The sequence below is a fragment of the Aegilops tauschii genome, chromosome 2 (genome assembly GCF_002575655.3).
Source record: "Aegilops tauschii subsp. strangulata cultivar AL8/78 chromosome 2, Aet v6.0, whole genome shotgun sequence".
Lineage (NCBI taxonomy): Eukaryota > Viridiplantae > Streptophyta > Magnoliopsida > Poales > Poaceae > Aegilops > Aegilops tauschii.
In genome coordinates this window covers 570,161,999-570,168,124 of record NC_053036.3, presented here as the reverse complement: position 1 = coordinate 570,168,124, position 6,126 = coordinate 570,161,999, and positions in this window count along the sequence as shown.

The following is a 6,126-nucleotide window of genomic DNA, read 5'->3' as shown; positions in this document are numbered from 1 at the left end:
GGTAAGTGGTGAGAGCGTGTGTGTTGAAGTACACCCCTGCAGGGTTAACATCATCTATTCGAATAGCCGTGTCCGCGGAAATGGACTTCTGGGTTGCCTATAACAGTTCATAGACAAGTGAAAGTGGATACTCTAAAATGCGCAAGATAAGCGTGAGTGCTATGGATGGCGTTCTCGTAGGGAGACGGGAGCAGACCCATAGTGGAGTATTGATATGGTGATTATGTGGACTCGTGTGCGCCACCTCAAAGAGTTACTTGCAGTCATAGTTTAGGATAGCCACCGAGTCAAAGCTGGCTTGCTGCAGTCAAACTCCACCACCCCCCCTTTGTTGATACCGATGCATATGTAGCTAGTTCTGATGTAAGTCTTGCTGGGTACATTTGTACTCACGTTTGCCTATTTTATGTTTTGCAGAGAGACGTCAGTCTCGCTAGTAGTTCCGTGTGGACTTCGATGTTTAGCTTGATACCTCAGCTACGATCTTGTGCCCTCGGCAGGATCTGGTAGATAGTCAGGCTTCTCAGCCTTTTTCATTTGTAGATGTCTGTACTCAGACATGTTAAGCTTCCGCATGTGTTTGACTTGTATGCTCTGAATGTTGGGTCATGAGACCCATGTTTGTAATATCTGGCTCTTCGGAGCCTAATGAATAAATACTCTGAGTCGTAGAGTCTTGTTGTGATGCCATGTTGTATTTGCACATATCGAGCATATTGTGTGTATGATTGAAATGCTTGGTATGTGTGGGATCCGACAACCTAGTTGTTTATCCTTGGTAGCCTCTCTTATGGGGAAATGTAGTCTTGTGCTTCCATGAGCCATAGTAGTCCGCTACAGCCCGGTTCACCGGAGTCCTGCTAGCCCAGCACTACTGCTCCGGAACACTTGACTGGCCGGCATGTGATTCACTTCTTTCCGGTGTCTGTCCCTTCGGGGAAATGTCACGCGGTGACATCTGGAGTCCTGCCTAGCCTGCTAAAGCCCGGGTTCCCGGAGTCCTGTTAGCCCAGTGCTACAGCCCGGATTCACACGCTGCTGACCGACATGCTCGATGTTGATTCATGTATGCCTGTCCCCGTAAGTTAGTGCCACTTTGGGTTCATGACTAGTCATGTCGGCCCGGGTTCTCTGTCATATGGATGCTAGCGACATTATCATATATGTGAGCCAAAAGGCGCAAACGGTCCCGGGCCATGGTAAGGCGACACCCGTGGGAATACCGTGCGTGAGGCCGCAAAGTGATATGAGGTGTTACAGGCTAGATCGGTGTGACTTAGAATCGGGGTCCTGACACCGAGCTTGATCGGCAGGACAGCTTAGATGTCCTGGAGGAGGAGCACGACGTCGCGAAAGCCCGTTCAACATTTTATCAACAGCAAGCTCGCAGGTATAAAAGCAGAGAAGTGCGGGCCAAGACTTATAACGTTGGCGAACTTGTTCTACGCCTGCCGGAGAAAAAAAGGACACACTCAAGCCCAAGTGGGAGGGTCCCTTCATCATCGACGAAATTCTCACCGGAGGAGCGTACAGCCTGCGTAATGCGTCAGACAATTGCCTGGAGCTGAACCCCTGGAACGCGGCCAGACTCCGAAGATTCTACGCCTAAGAGCCGAACTCTTTGTTCGTCCCCTTCCCCCTGTAGTCTCCTTCACTTTTTCTGTATTTTGTTTTGTCTCTTTAGCCTTAAAGCATTCGTGCGGTTAGACCGCGCACCCCTGACGCACAAATTTTCAAATACGTACGTCCATTATACCTGGGGGCTTCTTGTACAGAAGCTTGGTATTATTCTCCGAGCATCAAGCTCACCACATATGCGTTCTTCCCATATGTACCTTTTCTTCGCCATTACATGCATCGATATGACTTAAGTTTTGGCCAAGCTAGGTTGCCTGGCTCCTGTGCTTATGCCCTATGTTCCCGTTAGTTCGGCTAGGGCATAAAGGGAGCACCTCTGCGATTGTTACTGCCGGGTCATCCGGATGTGTACCTTAGACCGGGTGAAGCCGAAAGCTAGCGTTCTTAAGGGAATATTCGATCGGTGAATTAAAGATGTTTTTTGCATTCGTTCTATCGTGAACCCCCAGAAGCTATACATACTGTGATTTCTTCATCACAGTCCGGACATGCACGTCAACGCATGCACACCCAGGGAAAGGAACCCTTAATGGAACTATTCTCTCTGGAAGATGTTTCTTACAATTTTAATGTAATATAACATAACTAGCGGGATACAACTTGTCTGTTCAAGCAACTATGTCCCCTACGCCTGGTTTTCATGCAAACCCTGGTTTATTTTGCCGCTCAGGTATTCGGAAAGCACTCCGCACCTTCGGGTCGAGAGGTCGAAGCGAAAAGGTCGGCCATGACAATCGGTTTACAATCCAGCTAGAAGGAAAGTACATAGTCACTTAGGACTCAAAAACTTCCTGTTCTACACCGTCCAGCAGACAGTCTAATTTACAATCCTGTTGGGAATACCTGGCGGCTACTTCTACTTGTTTATACACGAAACTAATGGGAATCTCTTTCCCATCTGACCCTAGAGGTCTGACTCGGGCCATGTGATTTGGATCAAGCTTGGTATACCACGTTTTTACCATAGCCCAGGCCTCTTGTGCACCTTACTGGCAGGCAGATATCTTCCACAATCGGAAACGCCTCCGTGCTCCTTTGAACAACTCTACAAGCTCCTCCATCCTTCCTGGAGGGGACACGGATGGCCACAAGGCTTTGGCAACACTCCGCATTGCCTATCGAGCCTTCTCGTGCATTTGAGATAGCCCTTGAAGCAATTCGTCCGATGATCCGGACACCTCCTCTTCAGGACGGCCCGTCAGCATACCTACAAAAACACCTACATCAACTAATTTTCATCTCCAAACTGACATAAGGTACAATTGGTCCCATACTGAATATGCCGCCTCGCAGCTTTCTATTTTCTTTCACGGAGTCGGCCAGCTGGGCCCGCACATCTTTTAGTTCTTCGCCCAGTTTGATGTTTGAATCCTGGAGCTTGTTTTTCTCCTCTCTGGCTCGGGTCAGAACACGCTCGCCTGCGGCGTGTAGTCTTTTTGCCTCTTTCTCTCCCGCTTTAGCGGTTTTCAACTTCTCCTCCAGTTGATCTGACGACCCTATTATGAGATAAGCAATAGTATTAGCACAACTGGTATATAATTATTATTCCTCGATAGAGGGGAATATTACCAGAGGATGCCTTCTTCGACTTTTTCAGTTCGGCGGTAGCAGCATTTAGCTGCGTCCGACACTGCTCCAGCTCTTGAGTTAGCAGGTTGTTCTTCTCCGTAAGAACCTAGTTATACAACGATCCTTAAATCAATTGTGCCAACTGCATTCAGTCTCGGGGGCTACTGGCATGTGGTTATCCTATTCGGACAAAAGAAACCTTACCTGCACATCTGTTAAATGCTACTTTGCGGCTCTGCTAAGCCCATCTCGAGTAGCTCGGATGTATGCGTCAGCTGAGCTGAATGCATCAAACGCCTCTTTTGAGAAGCCAGGGTCCCGTAAAACGGCCCTACGGCTCCGATGATTCATGGCGCTCTCCACCTCCGAGTTGGTGACGGACATATCTTCCGAGCCCTTGGCCGAAGGACAGTCTGGTGTCATTCCCGTATCGGCCCCCATCTCTCCGGCAGGGTCTGCACCCCACCGGTTGGGAGTACGAATGGCCGAATTCCAGGACATAGTCCGGCGAACCTTTTTCCTGATACAGGGCAAACATAACAGTCACAGTTGGATGTGACTACTAAAGCGTATTTTCAAATCCGTACCTCTTCGACGAAGGCCCGGCCGTGTCTTCACCCGCCTTCCTTTTAGAGGCCTTGCTTGGTGTAGGAGCTGCTCTCTTTGGAGTCGCCCCCGGGGTAGCATGACGTGCCGAACGTCTCCCCTTTGGAGCATGAGACAGTGCGATGGGTGAGGAAGAGTGAGGAAACTCTTTCGGGGGCGATGTCTCCTGATGACTTACATGGGAAGCGGGAAGAAGGCCGGGATAATCGGTGATAATGGCCACTTCCGTGCCATCGTAGCTCGCCTGGTAAAATACTCCTTCCGCGAGTACCACGAATATATCCGGGTCCTCTTCGAACCCATGATCATGCTCCCGGTTCTGGTTCTCTGGCTGTGGGGTGGGGCTGTGAAGCCCCTCGGAGATTTTTTGCCAGTGCTGTTATAAATAAACGGATTAAGAATTCATTAAAGATGACTCGCGGAGTGGAATAAGTAAAAGCAGAGGGGTCAGGGCTTACCTAGCAAGGAGGGCTATACATTGAGTATCCCTCCCTGTGCTTGATGCGCAGGAACTCCTCTTCCTCCCCTTTGAATAGTTCGGCCAATATTTTGGCCAGGGCGGCAGGAGTATCTGGACCTTTCCTGCCGCAACGGGAGGCGTCATCTTCCCCATTATAGTGCCACATGTAAGTCCTCTATATTGGAGTGGCTGGACCCCCCGCACTATGGAGGTCACCATTACTTCGACTATCGTATATCCGGACTGGGCGAGCATCCTTATCTTGCTCAAGAGTTGGTGAACCTCCGCACTATCTTCCTCCTCGAGGCTCCGAGGACACCAGCTGTGGCGTTTCTTTAAAGGGACACTTATGAACTCAGGAAGACCCCTCTGAACTGGGTCTGGAAGTACGACGTCCTCGATGTAGAAACACTCGGAGGTCCACTCTTCAGTAGCCTTCTTCGGTGTGCCGGATAGGTATCCGGTCTCGGCGATGCGCCATATTTCGGCTCCGCCCACTTCAAATATCGATTCCTCATGGTTACGCGGGACAAGGCAGAATAACCTTCTCCACAGTTCAAAATGGGCCTCACAACCCAGGAATAGTTCGCATAAGGTGACATAACTCGCAATGTGTAGGATGGAGGCCGGAGTAAAGTTGTGCAGCTGGTGGCCATAATATTCCAGAAGCCCTCGGAGGAATGGATGAATTGGAAATCCCACGCCCCTTAGCAGATAGGGGACGAAGAACAATCATTCCCTCGTGGATGGGTTGGGGAAATCCTCCGCCTGGGTTTTGCCATTGAAGGAGGCCAACCCTGCTCGAACAGGGACCAGATCCGCAGGGGGGAGAAACCCCTGCGTTTGCAGCTTCACCAGCTGACTATGGGATACTGAGCACTTCTCCCACTCGCCCCTCTCTGGGCCGCGGGAATGGGAGGAGGAGCTGGGGGCGTTAGCCATGTTGGAGTGGTCTTTCCTAGCAGTCTCTGAGGATTTTCCGCGTGGTGCCGAATGGATCTGAGATCCAAGCTCTTTATAGAAGCTCTTTCTCGCATGGCTGGGGTGTTATGTGCAAAAAACACCCTGACCTCCAGCATTCGCTTGACACGTGGAAGCCAAAGTTGTTGATGCACAGAAGCCGAGGGGTCCGATATTAAATGGAAGGCCGAATACATCACTTTGAAGTCATCAGGAGAGGAACCCGCCTTGCAATGCCGAAGAAAATCTGTACGCCGAAAACCTCATCATTGAAGACTGGTTCGGGGCTACTAAGGGAGTCCTGGACTAGGGGGTCCTCGGGCGTCCGGCCTGTTAGCCATGGGCCGGACTAATGGGCTGTGAAGATACGAAGACCGAAGACTGCACCCGTGTCCGGATGGGACTCTCCCTGGCATGGAAGGCAAGCTTGGCGACTAAATATGTAGATTCCTTTCTTTGTAACCGACCTTGTGTAACCCTAGATCCTCCCGGTGTCTATATAAACCGGAGGACTTAGTCCGGAGGAGGCAGATTCATTACCATAGTCATACAGGCTAGGCTTTTAGGGTTTAGCCATTACGATCTCGTGGTAGATCAACTCTTGTAATACTCATATTCATCAAGATCAATCAAGTAGGAAGTAGGGTATTACCTCCATAGAGAGGGCCCGAACCTGGGTAAACATTGTGTCCGTTGTCTCCTGTTACCATCGACCTTAGACGCACAGTTCGGGACCCCCTACCCGAAAGCCGCCGGTTTTGACATCGACAGTGGGTATCGTTATTTTCTGACCTTCGCAGATGATTTGACCAGATATGGGTATATCTACTTGATGAAACATAAGTCTGAAACATTTGAAAAGTTTAAAGAATTTCAGAGTGAAGTGGAAAATC